At 42.4% G+C, this 7144-nt stretch overlaps 1 protein-coding gene across 4 annotated transcripts in view; it reads left to right on the top strand.

The window, feature by feature from the left end:
* prex2 (phosphatidylinositol-3,4,5-trisphosphate-dependent Rac exchange factor 2) overlaps positions 1–7144 on the top strand; it is a 96625-nt gene that overhangs the window by 1218 nt on the left and 88263 nt on the right. The gene's annotated exons all lie outside the window — the stretch shown is intronic.

The raw sequence follows: 7144 nt of genomic DNA, 5'->3' as shown, positions 1-7144 counted from the left end.
GTAATTACTCCGCTTCACACACAGCATAGAAAATACAGTGTGAGTGTATTTTGCTGCTTCCTTTGCCAACTTATGATCAAATCCAGAAGTGTGGGGAGTTCTGCCAAAGACGGCGCAGGTGGACTCAAATGAGAACCACTGGAGCTGGCGCTCAGCTGGTAATACATCTCCTGCTGCACACCGACCTTAACACTTGGTTGCTGCAACACAGGAATGATGGGATGTCATCTTATCCGCTTTACATAAAATAACACCTAACCTCAAAGACAGGAGGGAAGGGAAACATTGGAAATGTTTGTCTCCCGGTTAAAAGGAGAAAGCTGTGAAAAGTTGTTACTGTGTAACAGTTGGTAATCAAGTCTTATTTGACAAAGAAAGCTGTAGTTGAGGATTTTAAAACACTGATATGATGTGATCTGGACTTTGCAATTTGGATGGCTTCCACTGTATTTTCTCAGCAGTTTCATCTTCTTAGTGAAATGGGAACTTTGCGGGGAAGTCAGGTCAAAGGGGCGCCTTATTGTGTGTCATTAAGAGTGCTATTTCCCAGACCACATGTATTGTGTACACCCTGACCTCCCTCCCACTGTCCAGATGTTTCCAATGGAGGACAGAGGGACCAGGGTGGGGATGGAGCTCTATCTGCCCTTTTCTTAGAAGTGGCATCACTGGAGAAATGGAGGAGGCGATTACATGAGGGAATGTGTCCTCTGTCCTGGTGGTGGGGGGTTTAGGGAATGCAGCCAGTCCTCCTTTATCTCCCCTGTGGTGCTGGAACTGGGATTCATTTCAGAAGTGACTGATCCTTACAAGGCAACTCTGTTCTGGCCCAGGAATGTCAGAATGGATGCATCAGATTAAGATCTGACATCGAAAGATTGCAATTGTTGGTTTAGCTGCGTGTTGGAGCTGGGTAATGATAATAAAGAAGCTAGAAAGTGAGAGAAAAAGACAAAGAGTCACTATTATCCACTGTCTTATCATCTGGTAGTTCCTAGGGAGTATTGTGGAAGATGCTCAGGATGATCAAAGACAGCCCCACTGCGGAGAGGGGTCATATTAAAGACTTTCATCTGATTACACACAAACACACGCTTGCCTCCCCCGCTTCCTCTACTGCCACGCTAGAACCAGCTATGAACCACACAAGGTTCTGTGTGTCTGGAGGTCAGAATGGAGGACACCCCGGCCCCCCTCTGTGCGACTCCCTGTTGGGATAATCCAGGGGACTCCGAGTACCAGCAGGGAGAGAGTTGAACGGGATATTGCTTCAGGGGAGAAGGGAAAAGGGTAGAGCTGATCACATAGTAGATTTTGCCAGGAGGGTGAAGGGTGGTGGTTGGGGGGGGGGGGAGGGGGCTTGAGTCTCCGCAAGTGGCTGGGCTTGGTGCCTTCTCTTGTAAACCATATTTCCTGGAGGAGGAATTCCTCCGAGGTTAGGAAATGCTGGGGAACAATGAGGCGGTGGTCAGTAGCCAAAGTTGAACTGTAGAGCAGAGATTGTTGCTGTTGATCTGTGGGACCCTAACACAATGCACCTCGCACATACCTTACTATTAAGGCAATAGAAAACAATATGGATGATTAGAGCAATTTGTCCCAGGACAGTCTGAGCCTATTGTGTGGCGGTACCTAACCTCCTGTGGGAAAATATGCAGATTACATCTTGAAGGTGTCATTATTGGAAAGTCTAAATTTGACTTTCTTTGGATTAAAGGACCACTTTTCAAACTGTGTGTACTAAACTTCCACAGTAGTCGGACAGTGAGAGGAAGGCTCTAGGGAAGCTGTTTAAAAAATATCAGGCCTATCTCACATAATCAACAATTATAGCTGGAGACAGTTGGCGGCGGTAGACACTGGTGTTTATCTTGGACAGCTACGAGCCAATAAAATGATAGTCATTCTTAGAAATGTCTAAATGATGGGAACAAATCAAGACATAATGTAAGCAGTCATTTTAATGAGGTCTTCGCCTTTCTACAGGTTTTGTTTTCAGTTCTTCTTTTCTAGTCACAGTGTCAAATGAAATAATTTGCATAGTCTCTGACATTGTTCGCTGTTGATATTGAGAGATTGAAAGCCATTTGCTTGCATGATAAGCACTTAGGAGGGAGAATGCAAGACGGGACAATGGAGGACATCTTTTATGTCCTGATTCTGGAGGGAGATCTGAGCCACAAGTTAACTTAATATATTCCAATCCAAAGAGCTTTGCAGTTCATTAAGTGGTCCCTCAGCTGCTGCCTTCCTCTCCTCCCCAAAATAAGCCTGTTTAACTATGAAGCAACCACAGAGTGTAATGTTTAAAACATTTTAATCTCTATTGCATGAATTGAAATGAAATTAATGTGGTTTGAGACATTGCAATGCTGTGGAATCTCTTTACACTTGTCATTCTCTTACAAAACAACTGCTCATCAAGGGTTACAATGTAAGAAGTATTGCATGTGTATTCTTACATCTTTTAAATACAGCTGCATATGATTTGTTTTATATCCTGGACTTTATGTGGAGAGGTAACTGGTCAACAAACATGTTGGTGGCCACTTGAAGTCAGTAGTGTCTTTTCAGTGAAAATGGCTGCAGGAAGTCCTGAAATCAATTCTAACGGAGAAAGCAACCGCCAAGAAGGATATTTTCCTGACTCTCAGGAACCCAGGTGTTTAAGTGAACCCTCTGTGTATTTGTATATAGAGGTTCCGCGTCTCTCTCTCACAGACTTTGGATTTGTATACATCTTGGCCAGGACAGTCAGATTAGCCCAGCAGCGACCAAGAAGTTTACTCTTTTGCTTGTAGCATATGACGAGTTGGCAGTTAAAGGAGGTCAGGTTGGGGGAGGGGGGGGAGGGGGGACAGACCGCTAATGACCCAAAAGGTCAGGACCTCTTGTTCCTATCCTTTTCCTGTCTGTTAATCTGTAGGCTCCAATGCCAACATCCAACTCCCTCCTGTGTTCTGATGGAAACAGGAACAGAAGATGCTGATAGTCGGTACGTCCTGATTTGATGGAAACACACAAACAAATACAGTATGTGTAAACAGAGAAGCTTTCAGTGTGTCTGGGTGTGTGCAGTATCAGGCTATATATGGAGGCATGCTATATTTGTGTTGGAAGCAAAATTGTACTTTTCGTTTTTTAATAAATCCTTAATTAACTGAGATGAATTGAACTAAAACTATTAACAAGGTAGTATTTTACTCACACCTAAAAGCTAAATTGTTTATGTGTTAGGGGTCAGAAGCCAGAAATGTTAAGATCTGTTGGAGGAGGAGATGCTAGGTCAAAGAGGGCATTGCAGTAGTTGTTTATGTTAGTGTAATAAGACTGACACCACGTGATATAGCCCCTTGTACATTTTCTACTTAGCTATTTATATAGTTGTTTTTTTTTTTTAAGTAGATCAGATAAGTTTCCACGTGTGTGCTCACATGATGTTGGTGTGTTTGGATTGGTTGGTTTTGAGGATAAGGGCGAGTGCTTAGAGCCTGCCAGTGGCCTTTTACAGTTGCTTACATTAGTAAGTCTCCATAATGGGCTGCATTTGGTGATAAGAGATTCCACAGAGAGCAGTGTATTCGCACAGGCTGCTGTTTCTGCCCTGATTGCTCTCTTCTTTCTTCCTTAATGACTTCCTTTATTCATTTATGATTACGCCATCATGCCGTTACTCGTTCCACACCTACCTCTTATGCACACTACCCTTCATATACCTCAAACCTCTCTTTAAGGTGCTCTTTCTTTCTTGTTCTACACACCTGTGTCCCAGAGGGAGCAGTGACTGCATATGGTCTATCTATTATTTTGGATGCTGTGTTGACAAGAAGTGTATTTTTTCCCTTTTTTTTCTATGCAAAGGTGACCATTATGATCCCTACAAGGCTAGAGCTGAGCGTTTCCCCATCACTATATGTGTGTGTTTTGTAAAATAGAGAGAGTAGCAGAAGAAAGAAATGGGAACAGAGACAGAAGTGAGATGTTTTTCTCCTTGACTCTTTTAAATTGGATTTGGTCAGTCTCTGCTCTCTGAGAATACAGACAGGTTCTCTCTTGTGTCTGTCCTCAGTGTGAGGCCCCTGAACTATTGATGTGGCTCACTTGCATGTCAATTTCACACCACAGCCACAACACAAGCGACCTGCCTGATTATAAGTGTAAATGGTCATATGCATGTTTATTTTGTGCCTTTTGTGTCACAATGCATCAGTAGATGTTAAACCTGTTTAGCGCCCCATCTTAAAGATACATCTGTCTTTAACCAGCCTGAAGATGAATGATAGGAGGATTAGCTCAGTGGCAACAGAGCCCTCTCCTGCTGAGATATTTGCATCAACCTTGAGTCCAAGAAATATTGAACATTGGAATATTGTAATGTTCTTTAAGAGAGTTAATGTAATTTGATTTAAAGGATTGTTTCCAATATTTTGACCTGTGTGTAGGGCTTGTGTTGCACCACAATCATTTAGCATGACCAAAATGTGCACTGAGAGCCAAATGTCGAATTGATCTGAATTGGGCAAAGTTTCTGTAATACTGCTTTAGTTTAGACAACATTAGTTTAGACAGCATTTCACCTTAATACACGTTACCTTAATACACATTACCGATAGTCCGATACCACACTCGTGTATGTACAGTAAATATGACATTACAGCCAGCCGCTGGTTAGCTTAGCCTCCAAACTGCTGCTCCAGCTAGACATTCAGCATTAGTTAGAGAAAAACAAAGTTTTTACTTTGGTTTTTGTATAGTCTAGTCTAGCCTATGACTTAACTGATTACTATTTGATTAGTCTTTTACACCTTCTTTTTGTCAGTGTAAAATCATTTAAGTCCCACAAGAAGGTTCTTGCTCTGTAGAGAGTTCTCTTGCTTTTGTCTCAGAGGCCTTTTTTCAAGCAGGATTTCCTTCCTTCCTGGCCCTCCCCGTCTTTACATTGTGCTACATGTTTCCTGCTTCAGCGCGCACACACACACACACACACACACACACACACACACACACACACACACACACACACACACACACACACTGCATTGGCGATAGGGCTGCAATAGGACCCCTGCATTGAATCCATGGAGTGGATTTAACTCAGGAGGCAGAGTTGGTGCTATGCTGCTTCCCAGAGGAGAAGGCAGCCTTTGATTTGGCCAGTGCCAGCTGCCCGGTCACATGGTGCTCACGTGCGATAAGTAGAAGAGTGGCGGGACTACGGTAGACACTTGTCAGGACGTTCATGGAGTGTGAAGGGGTCATCGCCACAAGGGGGGCTGTGTTTTTTGCTGGCATCTCTGCCGCAGGGAACACACACACACACACACACACACACACACACACACACAGACATGCAAACATACTTACTCAGATCAGTATGCCTGCAGTGTCTGTTTAGTGCTCTCAAACCTGCTTAGGCATTGCCATAATTCTGCATGACACTGAAATTTTTTTTTTTACAAATTAATTAAATGCTTGTCTATTGCTTATCAGCCAGATTACGCTTATTGTTTGTAAAAGAATTTACCCACCATGAGGTTTAGCCTTATGAAATGTCCCACAAACACTAGTGCAGCTGTCTACATTTTCAAATCTGACTCTGAAACAATTTTGATAAAGTATCCCCAGAATGGACACGCTTGCATGTTCTCTCTCTCTGTGGTTTAAACTCACACTTTAAATGTTGTTCATGTCTCTGTCCATCCAGCATTTCTGGGCTCTGAATCTATAAACACTCAGAGCTGCCCAGCCAGACATGATGGGAAATTCCACTTCACTCTGAATTATTTAATTAAGCACTTGAATGAGATTTGCTATAGGAGCTCTGAGAGTTAGACAAATGTCTCTCTGTCTCAAAGCATGCCTTGTCTGCAGACATCCTTTTCATGTCTTATTTCTTTCTGTCTGTTTTATTTTCAGTCTCTGAAACAATTTTTCCCTAGACAGTGAGTAAGCCTCTACTTTCCACTTTTAGGTCTTAAACTGGGCTTTCACATTCTTTCTAGTCTAAAGTCACAGTATGTGTGCAGACACTTTAGTTTCACACCTAAAAGGGATAACTTGATAACCAAAAAATGACCATGAATATGAGGCCTAAATTCTGACTTTCTACGTCAGACCCTAATAGAATGTTGTGCGCGCCACCATATCATGATAAATTTTGAGGAGAAAGTAAGACATTTGTGGTGTTGTTGGGTAGGTTTGCTAAAAACTGGAGGTCAGTTTAAGTCATACCTGCATGCATTTATTTTGTGGCCACTTTGGGGCAGCAGCCAGTTACTGATAACACTTATAAGCAAAAAGCAAAATACTGACTATAAAATTGTACATGTAAGCTTGACTCAATTACAATAAAAGGAGTTAATGTAATTAGTGGTTTCCATTCTTGCGTATTTGAAAGAATAAGTGGACTAAATCAAGCTGAGGTCTACACTGCTCTGATGCAGCCATGTTGGCGTGGTGCCTCCTGCTCTGTCCATTCACAGACAAAAAAAAGGCATGATAAGCAGAACCCTGGCAGGAGGGGGTATTTGTACGGGTGGGCATGCTCTCAATAGTTTTGCCTTTGGTACAGGGAGAGTGGGGGAGAAACTGGCAAAGCACTTGCTCAATTCTCAATTGACAGCGTCCGGTTCTAAGTGTGAGAGAGGCTGACGCTGCAGGTTTTCTTTTTTTCTTGCCAGTCCTGCTGAGATGGATGGCAGACCGGGACCTCCAGTGGACAAGAATCAAATGAACAACGGGAATCAGATGAACAGTCTGGGTGTGTGACATTCAGGGATTCACCGATACTGTTTTTTCAAGGCTGATACCGATTATTAGCAGTTAAAACCGATATTTGGAACCGATATGCATTTACAATGAAAATTAAAATCTTTAAGTTAAAATGAAGATTTTGGAATGTTACAAACTCCAACACAAAACCTTGTTTAAATATTTTAAGCAATTATGTAATAAATGAGAAACTTTCAACATAATACCCAGTAAAAGATAGTCAGATAGTGTTGTGGGCGGGACATCAAGTCAGACTCAGTGGTGAGTGAAACCGAAGCAGAAGGACAGACACAAAGCTGTAGCCGAGTCAAAGTAGCGCATTTTTTAATTCATTAACTTTATCGGTTATCATGCAAATAAAACGCTGATACAG

Source organism: Perca fluviatilis, chromosome 22 (genome assembly GCF_010015445.1).
Source record: "Perca fluviatilis chromosome 22, GENO_Pfluv_1.0, whole genome shotgun sequence".
NCBI lineage: Eukaryota > Metazoa > Chordata > Actinopteri > Perciformes > Percidae > Perca > Perca fluviatilis.
The sequence above is the reverse complement of the archived record's forward strand: the minus strand, read 5'-3'. Positions and strand labels throughout refer to the sequence as shown.